Source organism: Vipera ursinii, assembly GCF_947247035.1.
Source record: "Vipera ursinii genome assembly, chromosome: 5".
In the NCBI taxonomy this organism is placed as follows: Eukaryota; Metazoa; Chordata; class Lepidosauria; order Squamata; family Viperidae; genus Vipera; species Vipera ursinii.
This window is the reverse complement of record NC_139518.1, coordinates 40,055,479-40,067,734: the sequence shown is the minus strand read 5'-3', so window position 1 is coordinate 40,067,734 and position 12,256 is coordinate 40,055,479.

Below are 12,256 nucleotides of genomic sequence, written 5' to 3'. Positions count from 1 at the left end.
CTTTAATTTTTCCTTCTGTAGGGTGTATGCCCTTTGCATCAATTCTAAATCCTAAGAATTCAGTTGATTTTACCCCAATAAAACATTTTTCCCTTTTTAATTTAAGCCCTGCATCTCTAAATTTCCCCAATACCTGTTCTAGCCTGTCAGCTAAGATTTCTTCAGTTTTTCCAGCGATTAGGACATCATCGAAGTAAGGGCATACACCAGGTATGCCCTTTAAGGTCCTCTCCATCACCTCCTGAAAGATGCCTGGAGCTGCAGCGATGCCAAATTGAAGTCTGTGAACGCGGAACGCCCCCTTGTGGGTAACTATCGTTTGAGCCTCGGCGGCTTCCTTAGACACAGTAAGTTGCAAATACGCCTGCGCCAAGTCGAGCTTGGCAAAGATGGCGCCGTCCTGGATCGTCGCGAGGACCTGCTTCACCGTCGGGACCGGGTAAGCGTGTTTTTTCATTCCTAAATTTAGAGTGGCCTTATAATTGGCACAAATCCTCACATTCCCGTTCGGTTTAAGGGGTGTGACGATTGGTGTCTCCCAAAGGCCTCCCTCGACCGGTTCCAGCACGCCCTGGCCTACTAGCTTATCTAGTTCGGCCTCGATTTTTTGCTTAAGGGCAAAAGGCACCCTCCGGGCCTTAAGCCGAATGGGCTTAACTGCTGGATCTAAATTAAAATTAATGGGGGGCCCTTTGTATTTACCTAACGACCCGTCGAACACGTCTGCGAACTCATCGCAGACAGACTTTAGGGTCTTACTTTGGATTGTATTGATTCCCCCTACCCAAATTCCTAGGGCCGAGAACCAATTGAGGCCTACCAAACTGGTTCTCTGGCCTTCAGTAACTAACAGGTCTAATAATCCGCTGAACCCCTTGTATCTAACCCTGACGGTGGCTTTGCCTTTTATTTCTATGGGAGTTTTCTGGAAGTCCGCTAACTGGATCTTAGTTGGTTTAAGGGGAATCCTGCGGCCACTTTTGTTTTCAATGTACCTTAGGGTGTCGCTAGAAATTATGGATACTGAGGCCCCCGAGTCAACTTCCATTTTGCAGGGAATACCTTGCAATTGGACTCCTATTTTTAATTTAGGCCTCAGTATGTGGTTAATTCTTGGGGTTCCCACGTGGTTGACCCCCGCCACCTTCCCGCGGTTGGAAGTGAGTGCCGTAGGTCTGGGGGTCTCTCTGCCACAATAACTGGGGGTTACCTTACCTTCGGCCCAAACGTCGATTTCGTGGAGACGGTTGTCGCGCGGTCAGATACGGCAGATGGCCTGGATGTGGCCCGTTTTTCCGCACATTCTGCATTTTGCTGAGCGGAATCTGCATGTTGCTCTGGGGTGGTTGCCGCCGCAGCTTCCACATCTTGTGTCTGAGTCGCGAGGTCTGGTCTGGATGTCTCTCTGGGGTCTTTGTTGCGCTTGAGGCTGCTGTCTTCTTCCCTGGTCTGGTCCATCAGTGCGTGGGGGTCTCGCCGCCATTTTCCCGAACCTTCTGGCGATTTCAGCTACGTCGGCTTCCCACTGGTAATCCACCTCCCCACTGTCCACATGGCTCTTGAGGTTAATTTCGGCTGAAGCGCCCATGCTGTTGTGGGGGGGGGGTCTCGTCTGCCTGTAGACTCGTACGTGAGTAGCTCGTCTAAGACTTCTTGCAGGTCTCCGGTGGGCTTTGCGATTATGCGGTTTTGTAAATGTTCATCTCGCAGCCCCAAAACAACTCTATCCCGAATCCGGATCTCGAGATTGTCATATTTGCAGCGCAGAGCCGCTTCTCTGACCGCTGCCACGAACTGTGTAATTGACTCACCGGGTCTTTGATTCCTCTTCTCGAATATTCGCCTCCAAAACAATTCGGACCTCTTCGGCGTGAAGTGGACCTTTAGTTTAGCCAACAAGCCTGCATATGACACACTGGAGACTGGCAGCGGTTGGCATAGGCCGACGGCGACCCGGTAAACCGGTGTGCCGCTGATGGTTAGAAGGGCCGCCGCTTTCTTCCGGTCGTCGGTTATGCCGTTGACCAGCATAAACCCCTCGACCTGGCCGACATATTCTTCCCAATCTTCTGGGTAGTTCGGGTCGAACTCCTTCAGGGAACCGACTTGCGCCATTCGGAGGTTTTATTTTCGGTTGCGGCAACCGTTCGGTTGACTGTGATTCAAATTTCCCGCCTTGTGCGCAGCTGGCTTTCCGCCGCTCCTTCACTGATCCGCTGTCGATCCCACCTTCGTCGCCACTTGTTATGTTCGGAATGACGAGCGTGACAGTGAGGTTGTGAACAAGAACGTTTATTGAATGCACATAGGTCAACTGGCTAACAGCCGTTAAGCTCCGTCTTATATACTCAGGTGCCTTTGAACAGTAACCAATCCCTGGCCCAGAATCTCCAGGCCGAGAATGCAACAACCAATAACTGCACCAAGGTTTCCCGCTTCTGGAAAACCACTCCCATTTAACTACTGACACAACATTTACCATTATTGCAAAATTCAATATTCAAGGAAGCGATAACCCACATACCAAATCCCTCACAGTTATATTTGACTTCAAGAAAGAAAACTTCTCAAAATTGAAAAAGATCAGTGAAAAAGAAAATCAAAAGGGCAAACTCATTCCAGGAAGATTTGGCAGTTTTACAACCAATACAGAGGTCTGTATAATCATTGCAAACTTCTCAGTAAGCTTAGTCATGGAATAAAAGAGCAGGTCCTTTATGGATGAACAACTGGCTAAAGAATAGAAAACAAATAGAAATTAAATTGACATTTCTCATTATACAAGAATGCAACCAGGCGGTCCCCTGGGGTTCTGTCCTGGTGCTGTAGTGGTGTTATGTTGCCATATTTATAAGGGGTCAGGCATGACTAGTTGAATAGTCAAATTTGCTAGATTTTGACTTGTTCAGAGTAGTAAAGTGGAAAGAGCCTCAAAGAGATATTTGCACATTAGAAAATAGGCATCAAAATGACAGATATCATTCATTGTGAACAAGTGAAGTGTGATGGGCATTGGTGTCAAATATCCTAACTGATTACACAAACCAGTGGACTCAGATCTAGCAGTAAGTGATGAGGAAATACACTGGAATAAAGATAAATAATTCATCAATGAAGATGTTGACCCTGTGAAACTTTTGGAAATTGCCTATTAACCATTTAAAGCTATTGGAGACCTTCAGAATGACGAGTCTGAAAAATATTCATTAACCTTATCTACAAAAAAACAAACAAAAAACAACCCAATGAAAATTGCTTATGGTGAATCTCTTCTGACTGTTATGGCTCTTTTCCATTATCTTGAAAGACTTACAATAAGGAAAAACATGTGGGCCTGTTTTGTTCAGACACAATTACAGAATTAGAATCTAATTTACTTTGGGGAAAGCTATGCAGTCCTTGTACCAGGGGTTTGTGCTGTCTTCACAATAATTACTGCTACTTTTTCCACTTCTGAGCATTTTCCACTTCTGCTAAAGCTCTCCAGCAGTCCATTTCATCAGTCTCAATTCCTTGGTAAACCAAAGTGGTGCTTGAAATCCACTGCAGGGAAGAGTGTATTTAAAAGTGATATTAAAGGGATATTCAGAACATTCCATCTCTTTCTATGGGCGGTGAGTTATTACCCCCCATAGATAGGGCTCGCAACTTGGGAGTCCTCCTAGATTCACAGCTTTCTTTGGAAGACCACATAATAGCTGTGACTAGGGGAGCCTTTGCCCAGGTTCGCCTGGTGCGCCAATTGCGGCCCTATCTAGACCGGGATGCCCTGCGTACGGTCACTCATGCGCTCATGACCTCTCATTTAGACTACTGCAATGCTCTCTACATGGGGCTGCCCTTGAGGACCACTCGGAGGCTCCAACTGGTACAGAATGCAGCCGCGAGAGTTGTGTTGGGAGTCTCCCGATACTCCCATGTTACACCTCTACTCCGTGAGCTGCATTGGCTCCCAGTTGTCCTCCGGGTGAGATTCAAGGTGCTGGTAATGGTTTTCAAAGCCCTACATGGCATGGGTCCGGAGTACCTTAGGAATCACCTGCTGCCGGCGTCAACTTCCCTCCGCCCACTGTGCTCCCACAGAGAGGGTCTCCTAAGGGTGCCGCCGTTCGGAGAATGCCGTCTGGTGGCTCCCAGGGGGAGGGCGTTCTCTGTGGGCGCGCCTGACCTATGGAACCATTTACCGGTTGAGCTCCGGATGGCTCCCGACCTTCGCTCCTTCCGACGCGACCTAAAAACCTATCTGTTTGAGCAATCTGGTATGGTCTGACGGGTTTTGTTTTAATTATTGTTTTAATGTAACTTATCTTCTGCATTTGGGCATTAGGGTTTAATTTGTTTTCAATTTCTGTATTTGTGCATTTTGATATTTATGTCACTGTTCACCGCCCTGAGTCCTTGGGGAGAAGGGCGGTATACAAATCAAATAAATAAATAAATAAATAAACAAACAAACAAACAAACAAACAAACAAATAAATAAATAAATAAATAAATAAATAAATAAATGTTAGACTATTTCTGTATACTACAAAACAGCTTCAACAGCACTCTTGACTTTTGATTGTTTAGCCTACTCACTTGCAGTCAGGTTACCTAGTTTTAAAGATAGGAGCCCAGTTAGTCCCTGCTCACCTTGCTTCTCAGGATGTTAGCCACAGTTGCTAGCAAAACATCAAGAAATACATTGCCCAGACCATGGTCATTAAACTCTGAAGCTCAGCACTGCCCAAAAAGTTTATTTTAGCACAAAGAAAATGCTGTTCCCAAAGGAAGGACAGTAAAGAAGTAAAATAAAACATACATTGCATATATGTAGTACACAACAAAGTCAGAAGTTAGCACATTCCTTATGCTGATAACAAACTTCTAACAAGCCCTGACAATATAGGTACATTCCTCAAGCTCCCTTTGATAGTCTCTTGGTTTATTTAATCATCTTCCCTAAATTATGGCCGCCTTGGCTAAGCAGTCTTTCACATCCTTCCTCATAACTACATCCTTGACTTTACCAACTTACTTTTATCATAACAACTCATATCTCTAACTACCCAGATCAAGCATAACATATCATGGCTGCCTTCTTACTCCTTTATTCCTTATGTCCTTTACACTATACCACATACCTCACTACCCTCCAAGCTGGCCTGCTGCTTTATACAGTAATTCATCCACAAAACTGGAAGAAATTAATTCCCCTCTACTCTTATCCAGATATCTATGATAAATGCCAAATCAGTGTTTTGTCCAGGATTAAATCCTGGATAGATAGTTTGTGAGAAACTGACTTAGCATTAAAAAAAGTTGGATCTTTAGATTAAAGGGTCTTCCATCACTGTCACTGTCACGCCATTAATAAGATTGCAGATTGAAAGGAAGATCAGCCACTGATCTTCCCTCCACTCTTTATAATAGCTAGATTTCAGTTGCTCATCATATATCTTTATACAAATAATTTCCCCAAAACCCCTGACCTGTTTTCTCTCTCTACCTGATCGTTTTGTAACAGCACACCATAATTAAATAAGATCCCTCCTACCTCTTCCCAAATATTTGCACATGAAGTGAACCTGGTAGCAAAAGCAGCCTAAGACAATAAAAATAGGTAAGTTATTGACTGCAACAGGATTGTTTAGTCTCCTTCTCTTTGTACATGCCAATACCACTGCATGTACAAATGATACCATCCCAGGGATGGGATTTTCATCCACTATCTTGCCTATTTTGACAATTCCCCTCTCCAGATGTTGCTGCTGCTACTGAATGAGCAACCTCAAGGACAGATGATCCTTTTATAAACCGGAAGCAGATGATTCTGACTTTATACCAAATGCTTCATCTCAAAAAAGAAGCTGGTAGGGCAGTTGGTATCTTTCTGGCTCTTTTTCTAAAGGTTGCTAGTAAAAGTATTTTTCATATGTAATAATTGTATAAAAGAGCATAGGGAAGGAATTGAGGAAGGTGATGCTGTTGTAAACAGGACTGGAAAAATATTTATATGGATAGATCAGAAGAAGCTAATATTAATGGAAAATGGCTGTACTCATATGATGTATAAACCATGCCCATCTATGAATGGAGAGTCAAGATTGTTGTTATTACCATTCACATTTGATTCTGCTGCCTTTTGTTTTTTCAGTTGTTGCCATTTACATGGACCTTGACTCATATTTACTTGGCTGGCCCCAGTTTTTCTGCTTTCTTCATTCCACCCATATTCAAAGTAGCACCCAGAAACTTCATTAAGAATAAAAAAAACTGGATTAGAGTACAGGAGAGGATTTTTTTTTTACAAAAAGAGGGTAAAACCTTGTTATGCTCAGCTAATTCTTTAATCTTTCTTAGAAATCTTGACTAAACAGAGAATAGATATCATGATGACTGTTGTCAGTATTTTTGTCATTTCATTGTTCTCTGGGGCTCTTCTATCTGACCTATATTTATTCAATAATCTCAGTTACCAAAAACATAATGGCCTTGTGAGTGGTCAAGGTGATTCCATTAAATCCAATCCAAATCTGTAAATTTCACTCTTGAATTATCAGCATGGATGTTTTAAGTTAATGGAATTTTCAGGCTATGCTCAGAGAATAAACTCTTGGTTAACTTAACTATTAATAATGTAAGTAAGATTTGCGACTGGCTTCACAGTTGGTTTATACACAATGTTAGGCTAAAATAATGTGAATGCAGGCACTGAGAAAAGACAGTTGACAGTTAAAGTTCTGGAGATGTGCATTTCATATGTGCACAGCACTTATGCTGGTAGGTGGGATAACCCATTTTTTAGCTCATGAAAAGTCAAGGGAAGGTTGTGTGAGAAGTACATATGTATACAAATAAGTTGATCAAAAACTTTTCAGGCATAGGGGGAGGTTTTCAATCAGTGTGTGCTAACTGTCCTAACATATGCCAGTGTTCTGTACCAGCCTGCTACCGGCCCTGCAGAAAGGCAACCCCTTTATAAACGGCAAGAGGCTGGAATGACGTCTGCCAAATTTATTACTAAGAAAACAAACAAGACATGTACCAAGATACAGGAGCTTTGAAACACTATCTGAGCGGTTGCTTTCAGCAAACCAGTCCTCCCCAAACATTCCCTTTATAAAGAGTTCAGGGCGTGGCCTCTCTTTGCCTCCTTCCGAGAAGCCCCACAGCCTTCCTCTGTTTGCTCCTACTTGACTGCCTCCTGTGTCGGGCGTCCTTGAACAGGGCCAGCTGTGGGTCATCTTCATCCACACTGTCAGGCTCACACAGCTGGGTCTCCATGGTGACCAAGTGGGAGGGGCCTGCCTGAGGGCTATCATCAGCAAGATCTTCAACACCCCCCTCCTCCTCTGAGTCATCCGACCCAACTGCCGAACCCACAGGCTGACCCTGAATCACAACAGCCAGTGAAACATGGACACTAACCTCACAATTGATACAAAAGCTATAAGTGGTGCAAAGAGCCACGGAAAGATACATACTTGGCATTACAAGACGAGATAGAAATATCTGCCCATGGATTAGAGAACAAACGGAAGTATATGATATCATCAAGAAGGTAAAAGAATTGAAATGGAAATTGGCTGGTCACATAGCAAGAAGAACTGATGGCAGGTGGACCAAAAGTGTCATAGAATGGAGCCCACTGGATAAAAAGGGTCCACAAAAGAGACCTAAAACAAGATGGATTGAGGACATCAGCAAGTATTGGCCCAATTGGCAAAAGAAAGTTCAGGACTGTATTGGTTGGAAACATGAAGAAGAGGCCTTCATCCTGCAGTGGATAGACAATAGGTAGAATGGTGATACAAATAAGTGAAAAAATCAGTCTGGAATAGAGTTATATAAAACAGTTTGTACTTTGAACTGTTGTTGTTCTTGTTGTTAGTTAGTTGCGAAGTCATGTCCGACCCATCGCAATGTTCCTCCAGGCCTTCCTGTCCTCTACCATCTTCTGGAGTCCATCTAGGCTCACGCCTACTGCTTCAGTGACTCCATCCAGCCACCTCATTCTCTGTCGTCCCCTTCTTCTCTTGCCCTCAACCTTTCCCAGCATTAGGCTCTTCTCCAGTGAGTCCTTCCTTCTCATTAGGTGGCCAAAGTATTTGAGTTTTAGCTTCAGGATCTGGCCTTCTAAAGAGCAGTCAGGGTTGATCTCCTCTAGGACTGACCGGTTTGATCGCCTTGCAGTCCAAGGAACTCGCAGGAGTCTTCTCCAGCACCATAGTTCAAAGGCTTCAATTCTTTGGCGCTCAGCCTTTCTTATGGTTCAGCTTTCGCTGCCATACATTGCAACTGGGAAGACCATAGCCTTGACTATACGCACTTTTGTTGACAGGGTGATGTCTCTGCTTTTTAGTGTGCTGTCTAGATTTGCCATGGCTTTCCTCCCAAGGAGCAAGCGTCTTTTAATTTCTTGGCTACAGTCCCCATCTGCAGTGAACTTTGAACTACAAGTTTTCAATTGGGATGTTGGCAACAGCCTGACTGAGGTTTGCAGAGGAGAAAAAGAGGACTAGTGCTAAGAAGGTCAGCAGGAAGGGAGGGCTGGAGGAAGGACTTCATTGGAAGCTGCAAAGAAAAAGGGGAGAAATTCAGAGGCATGGACCATCCTTGTCTTTCTTCCACGTAAAATTATCTCTGAGGCTTTTGTTTTTGGTTGAAATCATATACAACAAAAACATTCCGGATTTTATTTCTGGCAAACTGTGACCCATTCAGAATAGTTCAGTAGAAATTCTGGAATACAATGTTTTTGTTTCATGTATGAAGCATTTTTTTAGTTAGTTTTATACACTCTCCGTCTCTGGACTAATTTGGACTTGAAGAGGAGGCTGAGGGTTGATACTGCTCTTTGTAGGAATTCTGTGGCACCATGCATTCTCCTAGGAATTTGGGTGGGAGCAGGATTATGTTCTGAGTTCTCAGTTTCTTTCTCTCTCTCAGAAATATGCTGTAGAAGGAACCTTTGGACTTGCCCCATAGTAAAAGACTTCTGGGAAAAGATTTATAATGAACTAAACAAAGTTTTGAAAAATACATTTATTAAGAAACCAGAACCCTTCTTATTGGGTATAGTCGGGAAAGAAATTCCCAAAAAAGATGTTACTTTCTTTCTGTATGCCACAACAGCGGCGAGAATTTTGATAGCCAAGAATTGGAAGACACAAGCAATACCAACGGTGGTAGACTGGCAGATCAAAATGATGGACTATATGGAACTCAATGAACTGACAGGGAGAATCCGTGACCAAGGAGAAGAGTCGGTGGAAGAAGACTGGAAGAAATTCAAGGACTATTTGAAGAAATATCGTTATATCAACTAGTTTGAAATGGACTTGGAAGGGTTTATAAGTTGTAGTTTAATGTTTAATATTAAGGACAATATGAAATGATGATTGTTAAATGATAAGAAATTAGATATAGATAGATATTAAATACGATTTAAAATTATGAAATGGAAATTGCTAATGATGATTAATGAAGAAACGCAGATAGGGGGGACTCGAGGAAGTCACCCCAAAATGATTAGAAAGATTAGGAATAACGGAAGCTAAGTATTTTTGTTTTATTTTTGTTGATTGTATTGTTTATGTTATGTCTTGTGTTTTTTTATATGTATATATTTTTTTTGTTTAAATATATGTTTATATAAAAGCAATAAAAATTTATATAAAAAAAACAGAAATATGCTAATTCTTTCTTTTTTCTGTTGAAACTGAACACTGAATAAATGCTGCAAAGAATTGCTGAAACTTCTTGCCACTCATATAGGCTGCATATGCATGTTATAAATATGGGATTGTTTGTAGTTTTGTCCATAGACAGAAGCAACTTAAAATTCAAAGCATGTCTAAGTTTTGTGAAATGTAACATGATCTGTATTTCTTCTTCCCGTAATTACAATGTTATGCTTTTGGGGTTTGATGCAATGTTTCATTCCAATTTCCCACAGTGTGTTTCTGCCAGCGGGACTTTTAAGGCCACAGTTCAGTTTTCTGCAAAGAAGTATGAGAAAGGGCAGGATGAAGCACCTCTGCTGCTTGCAAATAGTTCCATGTGCAACAGCTATAGCATTCGAATGCATTTAGTAATTCTTGGTGTTGTAATATTTCTGTTCTGCATATATATATTGCCAGTAGCAACTTTATATTGCCTAAGTCTGCTATTTTATTAATATTATATATACCAGCTAGGCAATTTTGGACCAGTCACTTTGTCTCAGCCCAACTGACTTCACAGAGTTGTTGTTGTGAGGATAATAGAAAGAAGGAATATTAGATATGTTTGCCTTGATTTATTTTAAAAATAATAAAGGGGATTAAAAACAAGCAAAAATCATATAAAGAGAACCAGAATAAGATAATGCTTAGGAGATATTAGATTAGAACTGGGGGCTCCCATATTTTAGACCACAGTTAGCCATGAAAGCTTGGGACAGTCATGATTTTAACCAAACCCACTTACAAAACCAGGTCATAGTGTCATTTTGGCGGAGTTCCCATTTCATGATAATCCTTACTGTGGTTTGTTGTCATGTAGTTTATGGCTTAATGGTTCTTAAACATGGTCTCCTTCACTCTGATCCAGTACCCTAAGCACTACAGGTTGTGCACATGCCCCATATACATCCCTGTCGTAGTAGCCATTCAAAGTCACAAAGGCAGTGAAAAAAGTGACCAATTACCATTTTTCACGCTTATGACCATTGTAGCATCCCCATGGTCACGTGATAGTGAATGAACCTTTATTGTCAAAGTACAACCATTTATATAAATTAAGATTGGCTGAGCCTCCCTTCGTGCCTCCACCCCCCAGCTTACAGTGACACAAACCCTCCATCTTATTACACCATGTGAACTAATTGCACAACACACTGGCTTCGCAAGTCAATTATGCATAAAGTTTATAAAAATTATATCCCATTCAAAAGCCTAACAGCCCATGGATAAAAGCTGTTCTTCAGCCTGTTGGAATGGCTGGCTATACTCCTATATCTCCTACCCGATGGTAGGAGAGTAAAGAGATACCGTCCAGGGTGTGAGTCATCCCTGAGAATTTTCCTCACTCTTCCAAGGCAGCGAGCCCTGGCGATGTCATCCAGTGGTGTCAGGGAACAGCCCACAATGTCTTGTGCTGTGCTCACTACCCTCTGTAATATTTTCCTATCCGCGGCTGTCAGACCAGCATGCCAAACCACAATACCATATGAGAGGACGCTCATATAGTAGATCGCTCTCTATAGTAGATCGGTAAAAGAGGGTCATAAGCCATTGTTCTACCCTGTTCTTCCGCAAGACCCTGAGAAAATGAAGCCTCTGTTGAGCCTTTCTGGTCACCTGGGTTACCTCACTGCAATAAGACTGTGCATGTTCTGACATGCTTGGCAACTGATTCATATTTATGACGGTTGCAGTGTCCCAAGGTCATATGATCACCTTTTGGGATCTTCTGACAGGCAAAGTCAATGAAAAAGCCAGATTCACTTAATAACCATGTTACTAACTTAACAATTATTCACTTAAGAACTGTGGCAGGAAAGGTCATAAAATGGGGCAAAATTCACTTAACAACTGACTCTCTTAGTAACAATTGTGGTCATAAGTCAAGGACTACCTGTGTTTCATACTGGCTATCTATGTAGAATAGGCATACAATAGCAGTGTCAGCCCATGTGGCTAGGCAAACTATTGACACGCTATGTATATACAGTATATAAGGGCCGAAACAAATGGATTAAGAATGTAGGAATTGTCTCTATTACAGTATTGGATTTGTTGCCTGGGTTGTATTTTGTCTCAGTTAGATATTGGACCCAAGACATTCTACAGTATATCTCTCTCCAATGCTGCAGTCTTGGAATATCTCTTTTTGGGTAGTATGCAATAAAATATCTTTATATATCTAGTCTCAAAACTTGAAATTTCAAATGGCACTATGATCCAGGTTATACTGTCTGCAGATGGACTCTTTCTGTCCTTTGTGAATATTATTTCTGCTGATATTTTGATTGGATCTTTTTCTCATGTTTTGTTTGCCTTGTCTCTAAGTCCCAAATACTATACTTGGCAAAAACAGAATCATGCTTGGCATTTTAAAGCCATTTTCCAGCTATAGCCTGCACAGCTGTGGGAGAAGCAGGAGGAGGCAGATCTGGCAAGGAAAAAAGTTCCTTTGCTGAACATGAGGAAATAGGAAGATGAAAACATGCTCCACCCGCCTCTTCCCAGCCAGCCATACCCTCTCTCTTTCAGCCCAGTCCTGGCAAA